The sequence below is a fragment of the Amphibalanus amphitrite genome, unplaced genomic scaffold, assembly GCF_019059575.1.
Source record: "Amphibalanus amphitrite isolate SeventyFive unplaced genomic scaffold, NRLGWU_Aamphi_draft 000233F_arrow, whole genome shotgun sequence".
Lineage (NCBI taxonomy): Eukaryota > Metazoa > Arthropoda > Thecostraca > Balanomorpha > Balanidae > Amphibalanus > Amphibalanus amphitrite.
In genome coordinates this window covers 577,854-596,728 of record NW_024881728.1, presented here as the reverse complement: position 1 = coordinate 596,728, position 18,875 = coordinate 577,854, and the positions used below count along the sequence as shown (strand labels likewise).

General features: G+C 50.4%; 1 long non-coding RNA gene across 1 annotated transcript; it reads right to left on the bottom strand.

Annotated features, from left to right (window-relative positions):
- Positions 1-1,622: 1,622 nt before the first annotated feature.
- Positions 1,623-3,024, bottom strand: LOC122385839. Its single transcript, XR_006257274.1, has 3 exons — positions 2,958-3,024; positions 2,103-2,287; positions 1,623-1,681 (listed from the first exon to the last, which is right to left on the bottom strand). It is a non-coding gene; the product is annotated as an uncharacterized LOC122385839 (long non-coding RNA).
- Between the last annotated feature and the right edge of the window lie 15,851 nt (positions 3,025-18,875).

The window sequence follows — 18,875 nt, the reverse complement described above, 5'->3', positions numbered from 1 at the left end:
TTTTTGCATCCCGTTCCGTTCCGATATGGATGCCCTGGTTACTGGTTAGTCGCACGCTTTTTATTGCGATATTGCGTATTATGCTGCGCAGTGCACTTCGTTCCGTTTGGGGTGCCCTAATCAGTGACCCTTTGTCTAGTCTCATGTAGTGCACCGTTCCTTTCGAAGAGTTGCGCTGACACCGTTTCCATTTTCACTATGCGTAATGAGTACCGACTATCGCTGGCCGTTCCGGCGTTCGGGCCGGGAGATTTCCGGCGTATGTCATGCTGCATAGTGCGACTGCAATTGCATACTCAATACTGCGTCCCGTTCCGTGTGCCCAGAGCAAAGGCACCATTTCCAGTATCATCCGGCCATTGTCATATCTGTTGAAAATGGAAAGCTCAAAGCTATACTGCGTACACTGTACGAATATTACCAGATCAGATGCGAACGAAAACTACATACTTATATTGCCGCATATTATCTCAAATATACAGTAATCTTGGTAGCGGTGCTGCCATATTGTAGGCGCAAAACGTCCCAGAGGCCAGAACACATGAGTTATACGGTTTCTGGTTTCATAGCGATCAGTTAGTCAACAAACTGCCCATCAGGGTATCATGATTACCTAAGATTTTATGTCTGACAGTGTCACAGTGATGACCACGCCTCACGCATTACACACTTACATACAAATACACAGTCTGAGTCAACTGCACTAAATCAATAATACAGGACGACAGAATGATACCCTTTGCAACGGCAACGACAGGTTCCTTCCCACTTCCTTTGCTTAAAAAAGAAAGAAAACTTCTCCACATGGCACTAGTACCAAAGCCTGCATATAGAGAGAGCTCCCTCACCCGCCCCTCCCCCACCCTCCTTAAGATATGACAACAGATTTCAACAGAATCATTGCATCTTCTGCTTCTTAAAGACCTAGTTCGCTCGCATGATGGCGACTGGCGTCGCGAGGATGGAGGTCCGCGGATGATCTTTAGGAGAAATATACAGGCAGAAGGACCGTCCTGGATCCGTGCCAGTAAGCATGAGTAGGAACTTAGCAGATGCTGACGGTAATATCTGCTGTCTGCATCTGAAACGGAAAGGAAGGCATTGATTTAAGTCTAGGAGAAGGATGGCCACTGGACAGTCATTCAATTGTGGCAATGCATTTTGACTTGTGAGGAAAATGAAATCTCACTGGTTGAAGTAGGCATTCATTCTTAGCTGTATAAGAGACAAGGGTGATTCTTAACTTCATTAGTCTCAATCAAACACAAAGGTTGGGATAAAATGAGACGGATTTCGAAACACTTGGCGATCAGATGCTAAAGCTATAGTTTTGCCGTATATCATCCTTACCTATTTGCATCGTCTTTTTCGGTTAGTTTTGGTGGTCAGGAATGGTATGTTCTTTTATCATCAGCCAGCGTAGCGTTACGCCTTTATTGCGAAAGTGATGTAGGTTTTCACTGTTTTTTTTTCTCATCCTAGATTTTTTGGTCATCATCGTCACACCCAACCAAAATCCAATTTTAGAACACTGCTACTACAGGAGCCCAGCTGGTGCTGACGAGCGGCGGTTACTGGACGAACGGGTCAGCCTGGACCCCTATTGCAGGAGTCCGGCTGGTCTTGGCGAGCGGCGACGACTGGACGAGGCTGGACTCCTACTGCAGGAGTCGAGCTGGTCCTGTCGAGGAAATAGTTCACCTTTAACATGGGATTTTAAACTGAGATAGCAGTCTGATAGAGCAGATTTGTGTATGCCTTATATTTGAACCGTTTGAGATATTCACCTTTTATCAGTGAATATTGGTGCTTAAATGAATGTTCTAGTGCTCATTTACAGCAAGCAGAAACCTCTTCAACACACACAGTGGCCAATCAGCGATGAGAGCACTTACAGGAGCAGAATCCCTTGCAGCTGATAGGTTGTTCAGCTGTAAGTGTTCATAACTCTAATCATTAAAATAATGAAATCCCTTTAGAAGAAGTGTGTAATTCCAAGTTAGAATACATTTAAATTTTATTCATCACATTTTTAACACACCTTTTTAAATTTTATTTATCAAGTTACTCACAGAAGGTGAACAATTTCTTTTAACACTTACCTTGCTTCAATGGTGACATGTAGCTCTTGCAGCAGAGAAGGCACAGCATTTGGCTGCAACTTCAAATATTTACTTGTTGCTATCAATTATTCAGTTTTGAAATGCATACAGGTAGGTACAATGAATCTTGGGTTCTCCTGTAAGAATGCCGACCGCAGAAGCAGAAGTTCATCCAAAGCTTGCGCCTGAAAAAGGGCCAGGTTTAATTATCATTATACCATAATCACATTTATGCCTAATTTGTAAGAAATAGGTTTAGGTTAGCAGAAATAGGTAAGGTTTTGACTAGACCCCCTGGGCCCTGGGTCACAACAGGAGATGACCCCCGTGATTGGTGGGACCACCAGGCACCAGCACTGGCACAGTCCGTTCTGACCACCGCACACCTATCAGCCACATTTAAAATGCACTACACTACATCCCCCACCACCTGACCACACCAGACCAAATCTGCACCGCGCTACACAAAATCCGCACTGCACCAAGCTAAATCCACGCCACACCAAAGCCTCACCAGCCGGACAAGCCAGCACAGACGAGATCTTGTCGAAATTGCCATGCTTTGCAGAGTGCATACTGGCCTACCTGAACCTGACCTTACCCAGCATATGAGCCTGACTGTCCTTAGCACTGGGAGCTCATTGAGACCAGGCCCCACAAGCCTAGTGGCCTCCTGAAACCTGATTTCCATATGGGGTGAGCTATTTAAGAATGGTGATCGGATATCGAACGTGAGACAAGACAGCAATGAGCAGTGGGCGGTTCATGCAACCATAATCATGTTTCCTTACCACAAGTATCAAAGCAAAATCAAAAATAGCTACCTATCGAATTCAAATTTCACTGGAACCTCACCTGCATGGATCTTAAGTGAAAGGATCTTGATACATCTGCACGAAAGATACATCTTGATCCACTCATCTCAATCTTGTTTTTCTGCATCCAGGGCATGCAACACTTCTGGTCAAGGCCGTATATAGGACATCGCTTCTGGTATTTTTGGCACCACACTCGACTGCTGAGCTCAAATGCAAATTTGGATTGCAATCACGGTCATAAAATACTGAATATTGAATCGCAATGTATGTTCAGTCGATGTACCCCTCGTTCGATGTCTCTCAGACGACGAAGATTGTACGTCGTCCGGCCAATCCCATTCTAGATCAACGGGGGCTCGGCTGCAATTATGGAATGTGATTGGCCGAATGGCGTAGAATCTTTGTCGTCCGGAAAACATCGAACAAGAGTAATGTCGCTACTGCGCCATTGTTGCATCGAATTCGCCCCATAGAAGCACGTGTTAACTCTCTCCCATAGGGCCCTGGGTTGACTCTCTCCATAGGGTCCTGGGTAAACTCTCCCCTTGTCTATTTTCTTTAAACGGGGATAGTTTGGACAGCAAAATATTTTCGACCTCAAAAAAATAAAACTTAATTTTTGATGTACCTCATTGATGCAAAACATCAGAAAAACATTAGAAATTAAGTCAAAGAAACCGATTATTTATAAATGGACAGCTGACGGCATGCCTCCCGTGTCCCCTGGCTTGAAGCTTCGGCTCCGTGTTACCTTAGTATTCTATGACCGTGGTCCAAGCTCAGTCTGGGTTTCGGTGGTTTGGCCCGTTGTGTGCCCTCAGTCCGTTCCTCCAATTCTGGCCCAAGGCAACGCAAGAGCGCTGCCGGCATCTAGTTTTAACTAGCAACCACATGAGCACGTAAGAATATCCCTGTGATGAGTGCTCAACAAATGGCAAAGAGGAATTAAACCTTCCACGAATTGATCATCCATCATCATTAGTGTCAAGCATCATATCTTATCAAAGCTAACAGCTCCGCTGCATCACGCTCTCGGACTATACTATCAGGAAGCCGCTCCAGCAGCTGAAGCCTCTCCATTCCCAGACTTCACGCGCCGGTCGTGCTTCTCTCGCGGAGCATCGCCTCTCCTTCAACCACATCCTCTCGGCCGCGAGCTCACGCGTTATCTGGCGGTCAGCGCGACCCGGTCGGGGTGGCCGACCGACCCCGCTGCTAAGTATCGAACCACAGAGAGCCTGTGGTGTCACCCCCCGAGCTGTCGTGTGGCAGAGGCCGGAGAGACCGGCCCACCGGACCAGCTGTGGTACACGCCATCTAACGGGACGAACCACTGCTGATACAGAGTCGTCCTGAGACTGAGCGGAGAGGAGCGCACAGTTTTATCATGTTCTGGGATGACCACGACACGAAGGACCGGTTTGCCGTTGTGCAAGGCCGTTTCGCGCACGAGGACCATCTTGCTCGCGCGGGGTGCGATCGCGCTCGATTCCTGCAGCGTGTGAGCTCCACGTGTCGCGATGTGTCGCTCTGATGCCGCTCGAGATGTCGGCGCGTGTCATAAAAGTCGCGCGCCTCTGTCGCTTGATTTGAGGAATGGTCTTGTGTGGCAGGTGGTGGCCGTGTTCGTTCTGTTCAAACTCAGGGTCGGGTTCGGAGACAAGGAGTTCGCGTAATTCGGGCTGGATGGGTGTGTTCGAGAGGGCGCTTTTTGATGCTGGCGACGGTTGGCGATGGGGAGCTTGTTTTTGGTAACCAACAAGACAACAAACTTTCGTGACCTACCTGCGTCCCTCCCCATAGTCCACACCTACCCGTATGGCTCGGTTCAATCCGACCCCTATATCCGCCAGCATCCCGTCCCGCGCCGCTGGAGACCTCATCTGCGTCACAATCGCCGAGACGGCCGCTTCACAAACGCGACTGCGCCACAACTGTCCCCGGGAGACAGCCGATAAACTGCCGTCAGTTTGGCGTGAAACGCGAGCCTCATTGGCCTGTCGGTCGCCGTACCGGTCGCCATTGAGGCTGTCCGCCGGCGCCGACTTTGGTTACCCATCTGGTGTCGGGAGCACCGACCTACCGACGCGACGAGCCGGTCGGCCGCGGTTCTGAGGCGCGGTACAATGTCACCTGATTGCCGGGCGGACAGTCAGCCCTGTGCGGGCCCACCGAGGAGCCTCTGAAGCGGGACGAGTAGGTAGTTTGAAAGGCTGCCTCCACGGCCTGCCTCGGTGTCTGTGGAGCTATGTCAGTCATGGGGTTCGGTGAGCTGAGGTTTTTTAGGGAGAGTTTGGGTCGGGTCCCGTTACGGTTTTCCTCAAAGGGGAAGGTTTGATTAGATAAGAATGGAAGCGTGCTGATATAGAACCATTTGTGGCCGATTTAACCCGGGCCTGGCAGGTGGCCGCTCGTCATTTTTTTGCGTTTGAAATTCAAAAAGTGTCTTGAACTTGACCAAGGTTTCAACTTTGCCAAGCATGCTTCTTATTTCATGGTTCGACATTTTTAGGTCGTCGAATGATTCATGCATATATAAAATCATTAAATGAGAATGATCATTTATGCGCGAACTATTTGTATTTCATGAAAGCTGCATTTATTGGTGTTTTTACTGGGTCGCTATTTTTTGCTGATCCATCGCCACATTGTGTGCATTTCGCACATCAACTTCATTGCCAAGGTGTGCCCGCGAATTCCAATATCCACTATATCAAACACACCGAAATTATGTTTATTACCCCAGCTCATAACCGACAGCAGCCTTTCAGCCAGAGGTCAGAGGTCAAATGTCACGTGGCGTGAACCCTGTCCCGGAGGCATGCGGCGGCGCCTCTCGTGTTTAATGAAGGTATCACGTTTTTGCCTCCCGAAAGGAGAGCTGTGTATAAAAAGGCTGTTACTGCCAAAAATTGGCTTCTGATGAGGCAACTATTAGTGTAAACGCCGGTCACGCAGGTCTCCTTCGCACCACCAATGAGTGAGCGGGTTCATTATTTCCAAACATCTCATTTGCCTTCTGCTGCCGCCCGCACAATATAGCGAAGCCATTTAGACATCCGCTATGGTGCATAGGGTCAACAGCGCGTGTCAAATATTTAAATGATGCGAGGGGAAAGACGTCTCAAAGGCAGGGGCCACTGGCAGCAGTCTCGCGGGCAAGACGTATGGCGGCGAAGCGGGCGTTCTGTGTAATCATATGAATTATTTTGCCCGGCAGGTGGCTTGTGGACACATCTTGGCGAAACAGACGAAAACAAATGATGGCGATGATGGCATGGAGGCTGCCGTAGAGATTTATTTGTCGAGCTACTGATAGATGGGTTAATTATGATTACTTGCCAGAAGCCGTCTCATAATTCCATAAGTTACGGCTATTTATCAGGTGTTGCGTATTCACATTCCAAAATGTGTCTGACCTGTTTCATAACCTCGCACTTTGACGTAAGGGTCTGAAACGAGGGCAAAGAGAAATATAATTCCCCCAATCCTTGAGAATCCTTTCCTTCATATATCCCCATTTAGGCCCTTTCAGCAGCCGAAGCTGTAAGCCCGCTGATATCGATGACTGTTCACCTAGCTGACCCTCCAGCTCGCCTTTCTGGAGCTATGTCCGACGGAGAGCGGTCCTCTCCCGTGCCCAGTCGACTCTCCGTCGACCGGCCACCATAGATCAAATGTCGGCGCGCGGTTACTGGGTCGGTCCTCTGGGGAGACCCCCTGCCCCGCCGCCCCCTTTTGCGCCATTGTGGCCGCAGATGGAGCCGTCGCGCCACGAACGTCCCAGTCGCGGCGCGATTGTCCGCCGCGCGCAGTGATTGTTTGGGATGTGGCGAGGCCGACTTTTTCTGCGGGTCCGTGGTGTCATTTATTCTGGGGCGCCGTGTGGGGCGCCGTCGCCTGGAGAGGAGGGAGGCTGGGTGCGTATTGAGGCTCCTTGCACACTCCGGACGGAGGGGCGTGCGGTGAGGCCGTCTGTGATTGCAAAAGCATGACTTTGACATTTGAACACTAGATACTGACGGTGAATTGATCTTACATGTTTGTGAGCTTGATAAATGGCACATATGCGGTTCGGTTTCCAGAACATTCAAAGACATCTTATGCTACATGATATAGGCGTACGCACTCACGGAGTTGGATGCTAGGAGAGGCCATTAGGAGAGGTACGATAAGATCTTACTGTACGGTTTCATGTGGAAGCAGGCAGAAACAACTTTATTTTGTTGGAAATACGTTTATGCAATACTATTCCTTTGCCCGCAGAAAAATCATTTCGTGAAGCCCTCTTTCCACCATGAAAACGCGAAACCTCGCATCCAGAACTATCTGCAAGTCAGAATAGGATTTATCTTAACTATGTCTGCCGAACTGAAGCGACTTTGACTAATCTTTGTATTTTGTAATATGATATAAAACTTCTATCAATAACATCCGATTTGATAAGACTGGCATAGGAGAAAAAAGGACTTGCCTACTAAAGGCGTAGGTATGAGATTCATGTCTTAGAACTATTATGCAATGACTTGAGAGTTTTTCACTTGAATAACTTGATCTGACCGGATTTGACCTGACCTGACCTGACCTTGGTCTTGTGTTGAACATTTGGAGCCTGCCGGTTTGCGTATAGACTATAGGCGAACGAGAAATGTACTTAGTCAAAGTACCTACCTATTCTGATATGGCGATTACCGGGCTTGCGGTCGTCCTAATTACCGAGACATGCGGGCATAGCCCTTGGTGCTGTGACATACCTACTTGTGGGTAGATCCGGGCCTGTGATTTAATTAAAACAAGAGGAAACGACAGCCGGTAGCGCAGTCGAGAAAACCGCCCGCCTCATCGTGACGGAATCGGTGGCGTGGTAAACAATTAACCACGTGCGCTTTCTTCGATAATCACTGATCGACATTCAGCAGTTTAATTACGGCGCACTCGTGCCCGCTCGTGAATTTCACCTCATTTCGGAAATATCCTCTACCAATTCAGACAACGTCGGCGCAGATGTTCTAGCAGAGAAATCTGCTCGCCCGACAGCCGAGGTGTCTTGTCTTCTGTGGAGCGCCGGCCGGGTGATCCCGACGAACACTTTCTCCCCGTCTCTCATTATCGCGGCGGGATGTCAGCGGCAGCCGAGACGCGTGGAACGAGCTGTGTGAGCTGTCTGCATTAGCGCTGCTCTGTGTGTTTGTACTTACTGACCATATCGACTGTCGTATCTCGGTGTGTAGCTGTCCAGTTGACCCGACGTAATCCGTCGAGATGCTACCACCCGACTTCCACAGACTTGGATTGGCTGATGACTTAAATTAGTAACGATACTGATCTTGCAGGTTTAGAAAATCCTTCATCAACACGTAGGTATGTACTGTCCACGTGCTCCTACTTATTCCCAATGCTAGTGCGGAATCTGCTGGGGGAATCTGCTACGAATCACGGAGACCACGGAGGTCAAGGACCACGCGCCGAGAGGAATGTCGTCGCCCGCTGCGTCGAAAGCGTCGCTCCCGCGCGGAATTCGGCGCGCAGGTGTTGGTGGCGCACCGACGGCGAAGTGCGGCGCAGCTCACCGTGCCCCATTAGTCAGGGGCGGCGAGGTTCAATTGTTTCATTATCCCATCCAATCCATCGCCGTCTCGGCGTGAATCCCATCGAATTTAATCCAAATCATCAATATTGTGTCTTAATCCCCATTCCGTCGCGTCGGGAGGTCATAATGAAGTCTTGAGGCGGCTGGCCACGTCAGCGCCGTAAGTGGAGGTGCTGCGGCACAGCCTACCCACCAGGCCAGCTCGGGCGGGTCCCGACGACAGGTGATACGGATCTCGACCCGAGCGTCCGTCGGGAGGTGCTCGTTACGCCGCCGGGAGCAGTGCGCGCCGTCCCGCGCGACCATGTCGGTCCGCGAATCGGGCGTCATTAGTTGGCTGTGCGGAGGCCGACGGCAGCGGCGTTTGACCCGGCCGGCCGCTAATGCGTGCTCGGCCGCTCTGCGTTTAGCCCAGAGTGCGGCGAATATTTCACACCCGAGCGAGCCGTAATTGCGAGCAGAGCGGCGGCCGCGGGCCGACCTCCATCCATCTCGGTAGCTGCCGCGCAGCCGGCCTGTTTAGACAGCAGACTGGGCCAGAGGTATTCATGGTTACTGGATGAATAATGCACCGCCGTGACGGATGGCGTAAATACCGAGTGACCTGACCGGCGGCGGTGCCGGGGGAGCAGGTGCCGCCCGCGCCGGCCGCGTCATTATTAGGACTGTCCCCCGGGGTGGCCTCCCGAGCTGTCACAAACGCGGGTCAGAGCGAACAGAGACAGCGCGTCTTTATCAGCGTCGAACCGGTGTTTTACGGAAATCGGATGCAAGCTGATCTGAAGAAGGCGAATACACAAATTTCCTCAAAGACTGGCGTGATGGCCAGATGTGGTGAAAAAATTATAAAGCAACCGTAGCAAATGTTACACATGCTTTCCATGCCTGCTTGGCTTTTCGTTCACGAATAGTTGCGTCGTTGCGACACATAACGTACGGACTATTTGACCGGAGATGAATGCGTGCGTGCAACCCATCGTCTTCGGCCTGATCCATCATCTCAGGTAATGATACTGCCGTTAAGCTGCGTATATCACATGCAAATGGCGCCTATAAACTGCGATTCCGCTCAATGAATTACCATCTGTTGCTCTTTCGCGGTGTTGTCCGAGTCATGTCGCGCATGTGTAATGCTACGAACCCCGTAAAGAACTCAGCGCAGATTGAACAATGCCACCACAATTCAATATAACGTCAGCGACGCGGGCAAGCATTCCGCACATGCAGTTGTGCATAAGTGATTGCCAATGCATCTTCGGCTCGTGCACAACTGACGCCGCTTTTCGCGCCGGTCGCTCCGGAGGGGTGCCGATTGGGGCCTTCGTCATTCCAGTTGTCAACAGTCATTACACGGTGCTATAAATTTGCATGCTTCTCTTTGAGGCTGTTCTTGGATCAAGTCAGTTACATTTGGATATCTGTGCATCCGAATATTTTCAGGTTTGACCAGAGCTTCACGTGTAGCAAGCTCCCATTTTGTCATTGATTTACATCCGCGGGACCTACGCGCTCAGGACAGCTGGGCGATATGACTCGAATCGAATCGTAGCTCGGTGTGCTGATATGTTCGTACTTCGTATGCTCGCATATGCTCGTTATGTGACTCCGTGTACTAAACAGCGCATTCCTGGCATGATGTGAACGCCTAGCAAACCAAAGACATACCAACGACGTTGTTCACATGAACTTTATGATGAAGTCGTCACTGTTTACCTGCCTAGCGGGTCGGACCTATGACGTATCACTTGGGGCGTTCATGTCGCTGATTTCTCGAATTAAATCAGATTCAGTCCGGGGGCTGTCAGCCCGAATTCTGGAGCAGTCCGGCGGTGTAGCGTTTCTCCGTCCGATATCCCGTGGGTGATTGACTAGCCGTCGCTCTATTTGTACGTTCATTTGTAAATCGTCTGCCCCACGTCAAATCCAGCACGACAGACGCGCATCTTCGGCGGGCTCTTTGCATAATGTACCGTTCGGCTCTGTTCTTCAACAACAGTCTCGGATGCGACGGAATATTCAGTCCACATTTGGGTTGCCAAAAGTGGGCTCCCGAAGAATCAGAGCTCGGGATCGTACATCCACGTTCTATTGTACGGCTCTGCCAGTCGAAATGAGATGCTGCATTAGTTAGCATATTGGTATTTCCGAAAATCGTGGAGGTTCTTATACTTCCAATCCGTTGTTTGAGCAGGTAGGTCGTGACTGAAGTCTCAGAAAACACAGAAAAAATGACCAGCAACTATGACAACCCTATTTTGTGTGCCCAACTCATAGTTCATACGTAATCAATCACATCAAAGTGCCCTGTTACGTGAGCACGGCACCATTGGAGTCCCATGATGAGGTCTCGGCGCGGTCGTCCTTTGTTGGCGATACCATAAATCACCCAATCGAGCTGAGCGATCTATTTGAGCCGGCCGCCCGACCACTGTGTGTGTGTGGATTTTATCACGGATCACCAGCTGCGCCCCGAGATGACGAACGTCTAAATCATAGCCCCTCTCCCTTTGACCTATTTTGCGCACCCGGCTGCCCGGATTGATGAATAGTGTCCGTTCCAATAAGTAAAAACGGCAGCATCACTCTTCCCAAGTGGCGCCGTGCTGGGGTGGGCCACGCTGGCGCTCGGGCGGGGCCACGGTCAGGTCAGTGCGCCACGCGGGAGGTCAGGGGTCACGGTGCGCCGTGCCCCGCGGCTCATCCCCATACACTGCCGATCTGGAGCTAATTCAATCGCCTGTTCTCGAGCGCGCGTCTCCCCGTGAGAGTAAAGAAGTCCCTACTACATGGTCTACCGAGAAACATGATCGTTAACACATTAATTTTGAGCACGCTCATACACACTTATGCTTAGGTAATTCTATCGAATACCGTGCATAGTTATGTTTGAGTTTTATTATCACATCCTTCATGGAAGTTTTAAGAGCTGCGATGCTCCAATTGTATGCTGTCATCAGCCAATTAGTAGAATATCGTTCATAGCCTGATTTTATTTTTCATATCCTGGCTCATATGACACCTCGGCCTGTGAAAATCACGACCATCCCCTCCCCCGCGGAGAGGCATCGTTTTCCCACCGCGGGGTGCCGCCCTCGCTCGTTGTCCACCGCCTCCCGACGCCCATAATTGCCTCTATAAACACACGATATTGGCGATACGTGACGGCCTGGGGCGATTCTGACGCCTGCCGCGGTGGCCGGAGCGTCTGCCGGTCCACAGCAGGTCGGCAGGAGGCGAGCCAACACCTCCTAGACAGCCCCATAGCTGGGATGGGCCACAGCTCGGACCAGGCCGCCTCTCGAACGGAATTATTTCCCGATGTGCCGGCCGGTTCAGTCACGAGACCGACGTATCGCGCCAGTCCGGCTCAGTGACCCGTGGCGAAGAGCCCGTCCCGTCCCGTGTGGTCTGGGAATACCGGTGCTCTTGGAGGTGACAGGAGGACCGTTCAGGCTTAGAAATAGGAGCCACCCTGCTGCGTTGATGGTGGGGGGTTGGGGGGGAGGAGAGGCATCTTTAGCAAAGCGCAGGAAGAGGATTGCGGCAGGCTTTGAGTTATTTGATGTGACGACGGGATGTTGACACGCAGAGTTCTGACATAACGGGACAGTCCATCCCATTTTCAACGCGGTCCTTATATCCCGGTCGAGCAGCAATTGAAAACGAAGAATGCCGTTCTGTCTGCTTGCGGAAGAAGCCATCTTGTTGATTCCGACGGCTGCGCGTGGTTAACCTCCAGTTTTCAAATGTTAAGCGGGTCATCTTGTCCCTCCCTGTGGTTACCGGCTGGTTCCCGTCCCCGTTGACTGCCAGCTCTGTAGCGGCGCGGTCGCGTGTGTCGCCCGGTGAACTGTGCACCTCTGCCGCTCAGAACGGGTCTCCCTGTGATGAGGCCGACTAAGTGGGCTGCTCCACTCCAAATCAAGGATGACGAGCAGCCGAACCGTTATCGCAGACAACCCGTCCGAGTTCAAACGCCCCGACAAATAACGCCAATGAAACGCAGCGAGCGCCGCGTACGCTGGGATGTGGATGTGAGCGATATCGACAAATTATGCAGGCTTTGTAAAGTCATTTTGAAAAACATGCAACGAGCGGTCATTCGTATGAAGGCATCGATCCGACAATTGTGTATAACTCGTGACATTCTGACAGGCTCATGGGACCTTGTAATCCTGGAAGGACCACGTGTTCTAGGCAAATTATTTTGATGCATTTTTTATTTTGCTCATTTTACATGCGAATTAGCCAGTGAGCTGTTTTCCTTAGGATATAAAGCTGCCATGCAGAAGCATTTGTCTGATCACTTGTCTCCTGAAACTGCAAAAGTTAATCTTTTTATTTTGACATATTAGATGCTACTGGCCAAACCCTCTCAGCGTTACTTTCCTGTCGCAATTCAGACATAACTCGTTCCTCTCCTCAAGTGACAACAGCCCGCCCAATCGACCTCAATCTCTTGCGCCACCCACCCTCCATCTCACCCCTTCTCATGTCAAGTGTCTCTCTGGCGCCATCTCCTGTCAAAGGGTCGCCTCCCCCGTGGAGATTCGTCAGTGTCGCCCTTTCATCCGCCGGCACAGGCCACGCCAATTAATTGAACCATTACACTATTGTGGTCACGCAACGGCAGAAAAAAGGCTGACCTTGCCGGCGACAGAGCCACGCCGTCCGTTTTTTATTTGACAGTCGATTTCTCGGTCGGGGTCTCCAATTATAATACGGCTTTATCAGGAACGGATGGCTGTACCAATTCTCGCCCGCTTGCTGGTATGGCTTTGCTCTATTTCTTACAGCGTTCGTTAAAAGTAAGACTTTAATATAGTTTTCAAATCGTGTTTTGTTATGGAGCTAGTTTCGACATTTACTAAGGTGTTCTGTGAATGTTTTTGGTGGCTGGTTTACATTGTGTGAAAAATTAACTCACTGACATATTATCCTCGTGTCGTGCAAATACCATTGCCCATATTGCTCATACACAACAAGTATCGCTAACTTTGACATTGCAGACAATGAAAAGGGCTAATAAAATATGTGTCGCAACCTTTCCCCCATCTGTCCCACCATAACCGTTACGGCGCAGGCCAGCTTGAGCCGGGCCGGACACAGCCGTTTGACACCACGCGTCCGCCTCTGATCCACGGAGCGTGCGGCACGGATTACCTACCTCCTGCTCTCACCCATTAGCTATGTTCGGACTGGTCGTGTTTAAAGCGAGATCGTTAGACAAACTCGTGTCTGAGATTTGCGTTTCTTTTGATTGAGTGATGTCGTAACTCGTAAAGACCTGCACTGAAATGTCAACAAATTATATGTACTTACAAAAAGCTCGTCAAAGTTTGTAAATTTTTATTAAAAAAGCACATTATTTGCAAATTTACGTTGCAGCTTTATCGGTAAAACGTATCATTAAAGATAAGCCACAAGTGCAAGGTGTTGAGCTGGGTACTTATAGCTATCGTTGTAGACATTCTAGCTGGAGGGGTTGTGCGACACTATCACCTTTTTAGCTTCCAGAAAAAATCACGCTTAGGCCACATGGCTACTGCAACAGTCATTTTGTAATTGCTTATGGAAGATGCATGTTACGTAAGTGCTACATAAAAGTTCAGAAACGTAACTCTAGTTGGTACATCGCTTGGGAAACAGCTTGGCTTCTGTTGAACAATTATTGTAGTCAGCACACATCTCAGGTGCAGCCCCATATAGATAAATGGCACCATAGGCTAATCACCTCATTACTGTAAACTGACCACTCAGCGAAAGCACAATGATCAGTTGACGGTGAGTAGTTTGCTAAATTGTTCTGCGAACTGTTCTGCCTCTGCCGAACTGGTGTGGCAACACGTTTCCGGAACACTTTGGCACTGGAGAGCATGGATAAGAAAATTATCGCAAAATGCAAGAGAACAGTGGAGTGTCGAGACCATCATCAATGAATATGTAGACAATCATCCAATAAATCGAGAACGGATAAATTCGACGCACCGAAAAACAAGCCTTGAAAGTAAGGCGACTGAAGGACATTGTTTGCGTGGCCGTGATCCCAGCTCATAATCGGGGTGCACGGCTTCACACCCGGTCCGGTGGCGGCGTTTTTGCGCGAGCTGCTGGCAGTGGCGCGGCCGTGAAACACCCGTGACCAAAGGGTGGAAGGGCGCGCGCCGCCACCGCCCAGCTAAACACCGAGCGGCGCGGCGGCCGCGCCCGTGCACCGCTGGCCGCGCGGACAGAGCGGCGCCAGAGTGGTGTGAGGGAGGGGCGAGACGGGAGCGACTGTGAACGGGGTAGGGCCCGGTGTTGTGTCAACGGGTACCAGCAGAGGCGGGAGGCAAGCACACGATACACATGTCCTCGGCGCAGTAGCTGGTCCATCTCTGGTCATCTTTCTCATTTATATCTGGCCAGTGACCTCACGATGGCGCCCTTGCTCAGGTGTGAACCGCACACCGGGAGGGCAATCATTACCTGCCAATCAGACCGGATGGGCGGGATTAGGGAGCCGGTGGTAGCTGAGAGGAGTGGAGCGAAACAAATGGGAAGACCGGGTTAGGGAGAGCGCTACCTTCTTTCACTCGGCATCAAATATCGCTGCCAACGGAAAAATATGTTTAGTGGTTACATTAGCTGCACTAACAAACATAAAGTTTATTGAAGCGTGTTTCTGGGATCGTTCGATTTAACTTTGCTGTACCTACATTTTTACCTCTCGTCTCTTTAGGATCAACTCCATCTTACTCAGTATAACTGACAATCTAACCCCCTGAAAGTCACCCATAATGACGCGGAAATCACGGCGAGTGCCACCACTTTAGCCGCTAATCGTCGCTCACGCGGGTAGGTATTTACCTGATGAGCGAGCGACTGAGGAAGGTCAACGTTTCTTTCTGCGGTCGGCCGGGGGCGCCGCCACCTCCGACGATAGTCCCGGCACCTGTCCGATGGGGGATGATGTCTGTACTCGGCGGCGGGGTCGGCGGGCTAATGGCTGGACCACCGGGGTGGGCGGCCGCCGGTCCCGCCCCCGGGCCCGCCCCGCCCGCTCCGAGAGGCAAGAGGTGTCCCTCTGAGTCAGCTGAATGTTCTCGGCGAGTTACAGAGAAACCCTGCGCAGCTTTGAGCGGCCATCGTGGTGGTATCAGGCTGAGAGGCGCCATCAAGGCAGTAACTTCTCTGGAATGGCCGCCTTCCTCTTGTCTGCAGATCGGAGGTCTGCAGAACTGTGCGGAGACTAATAGAATACGGTGGCGGCTGTGCGCCGCCCCTGATTGCGCGGCGGCTGTTAGCGGCCATTTCGGGAGCGCGGGCTGTGCAGCCGAACCGCCTCGCTTCCTCCCCCGCCTCTCGTATCACTCCCCCCTCTCTCTCTGTCTTTAGTTCCCCTCCCCTCTCCCACTCATCTCATTCCGTCTCTCTGTGAAACCCTCTACTCCACCCCACCGTCCGTGCCCATCTAACCCGACCACACCGCGCGCCTATAACAGCTCCAAACACCGCACACCGGCCACCGATCCGCGGCTCCCTACCGTTCACCCCTCCCCTTCCGCCGCGCCGGCGCACCGCGGGATAGCGCTGCTTGCCGCCCTGCAATTCAGACAAATCACGGCCACTTTCAGCAGCTTCATTGCCGTATTAGCCCGCCCCCTTGGCGCCGCGCCTGCTAAAGATAGTTTATTTACTGGCAGGCTATTCTGTTGCAGTTTACATTACTCTTTTGTTTCAAGCCGCAAGTGCCCTGATTACTCTGCTGCCTGGAATGTAAATAATGCAGGGTAGGTAGGTACCGCTGAGTTCTAATAGGGAGGTTAATGTGTGTAGCGATAGTAAGGCTCATACACAGTAATCACTTGTCTGATTGCTAGGCTTCTATTCCTGCTGCGAAATAAGTATCCTCGTGCTCAGTTTTGCCTGAAAATCGTCCTTGCAGATCTAAGTCGTAGTTAAGTAATCCCCAAGCATTCATCATGCCAGCTCTATGTGTTCTGCGAAAATGTTATCATTTCCTAACACCGTCCCGTTTCTCCTCAAGGACGGCCAAGTTCAAGGACACCAAGAGCCATTGAGAGGTTTAGTAAGGTTCAGTTCATTCTGAATGGATTACCTACACCGTCTTAGGTCTGAACTGGTGAGATTTTATCTGCATGACAGCGTTGCATAATGCTGTTGACATTTGGAGAGGTCTTCCGTCTTCTACTCATGGTTTTAGTAACTTAGCGGTGCTAAAGCTGCATCTGCAAGTCATAATCCTATCCCAGATTCTGACTGAGAAGTGTTGCTTAGTTGGCTCTCGCTTGTCACCAGCCATGTCATGTGATATTTGTTCAGAAACAGACCACTGTAATGTTTACTGGGACGGGTGCAGTGAGAACTAATCTGTAGATGGATTGATTAATTTCATTTTAAAAACTATGGTTTAATAATTGACTAACTGATTTATCTACTCCTAATTGTTCATTGTAGTTGATTTCATCTGGGTTATGGCCTGGATGTACCTTGCAGAAAACAGGTTTATGTCTTGATTGTTTTTCGCACGCCATTCTTCTCACCTTTCAGCTACGATCCATTTCGTTTTCCTTTCCATTCTCCCTTACCCGTTGTGGGTCAACCACCCGGGACGTTGTCCCATGTTACCACAGCTGGAGCTGGTAGGAAACGCCCAGTTCTCTGGCGACATCACGGCTCGAACATCCGTGACGCTGCGACGTTCAGTCGATGGGCCGTGACATGGTCCGTGTGTTCAGTATCCGTAGATTTGGCAGAGGTTTGGAGACGGAGACCCGAGGTTGGCCATCTGGCTTGGAAAAGGAAGTGATACGCGCGATTTATAGTGAGGAAACAGATGTGCCTGGATATGTAATCGCCGTTTCAGAAATCGCAGAGTTTGCAGCTGGAAATCGACGATTTCGTCGAAACGCTTGCTGATAAAGTGGTGGTGATGCATTCGCTCCATAGATATCCAATATGCTTTTGTGGAATGATTTCATTACTATTTTATGACCAACTAAGCCAATCTAGGAACAGTGGTAGCAGTGGGAGTAAAACGTTCTCACGCATGTTTGGCAGCGTGAATGACCAAACCGATCGGTTCCCGTCAGCGCGAACAACAGCTCATGCAAACAGGTTCCGCATACCAGCATCGACTGCAAGATCGCCGTCCTGGGAACCGAATTAATTCCGTCACCGCCCGTCCACTGTCTGATCATAGCCGCGGCGTGGTGCGCCTAAAGCTTACTGCACGGAGTTCGCACGGGGCTGGCGAGATACTGCACGTGCACAGGCGGCGGCACGCCTTTCACATTGGCTGCGGTTGGGTTCGCCCACGCCCCGCGCGATGACGTGTTTGGGCTGCTGTATACGGCGAACTAAAGCTCGAGAGAGATCTACGTAGAATTCGACACGCACTCCAATGGTTCATGCCAATGGCAGGCTGATTTTTTTATGGCTAAGACAGTTCCCAAAATCACACCTGAAGCTCTTTTTGTGATTTGCAGCGGCAGCTATCTGTCTGTCCCCCCCCCCCCCCAGTTAAGTATCGCCTGAGATTTCTTACTGGATGTCCGAATGAGACAGAGTTGGAACATACCCGACGGCCGGCACTATCTGTCTCGTGGCAGCGGTGGACGCTCACGCTCTCTCCCTGCCAACTGTTCTGGCCGTGTGTCACTGTGCTTCCGACCCAGAATGGATCGCCGCAGGCCACGAGAGAGCTACCGTCGCCCCGACCGTTTCACAGCCCCGGGATGGAGCTAGGCGATTATAGAGTTTTACCGAGATGATCAGATGGTGCTGATGGTGATGATTTCACTCTTCTTGGTGCGCTTTCTGGTGTGATCCATTTTTGCAGCAGATTGGGTGCCTTTGTCTCGTGGTGTTATTTGGTGTTATTTAGCACACTTGAAGGCTTTGGGTTCATAATTTTGTTGATGCTTATAGTTATGCTGGGCATGTCGGTTTTTGATTAGAAGTTTTCTTATGGTTTCACCAAAAGCATGTAGCCATATCATTTCGTAAAGGTGAATTATAAATTTAGTAATTTTCTCTATTTTAGGGAAGTCTGAAGAACTATGCATTTCCTTAGCACCTTTGAGATCTGCAAGGTCGAAGCCCATTGTCGGTAGCTGTGAGCACTGACGTGCTTTAGCATAAAGAAAGGAATAACCAGTCTTGGTAAACGTTTGTTTTACTAAGATAATTATTTTCGACGAAGTCATCAGACATTTACAGAGAAAGCATCACCCAACTGAAACTGAGAAGCCCAAAAGTTTTGAAACTTTACTGGTGTCTGCTGAAGGAATTTGTGGATCTTGTGAAGTTTTCTCATTTGATCATCACGGTCACTTCACAAAGAGAGGCTGCAACGCATTG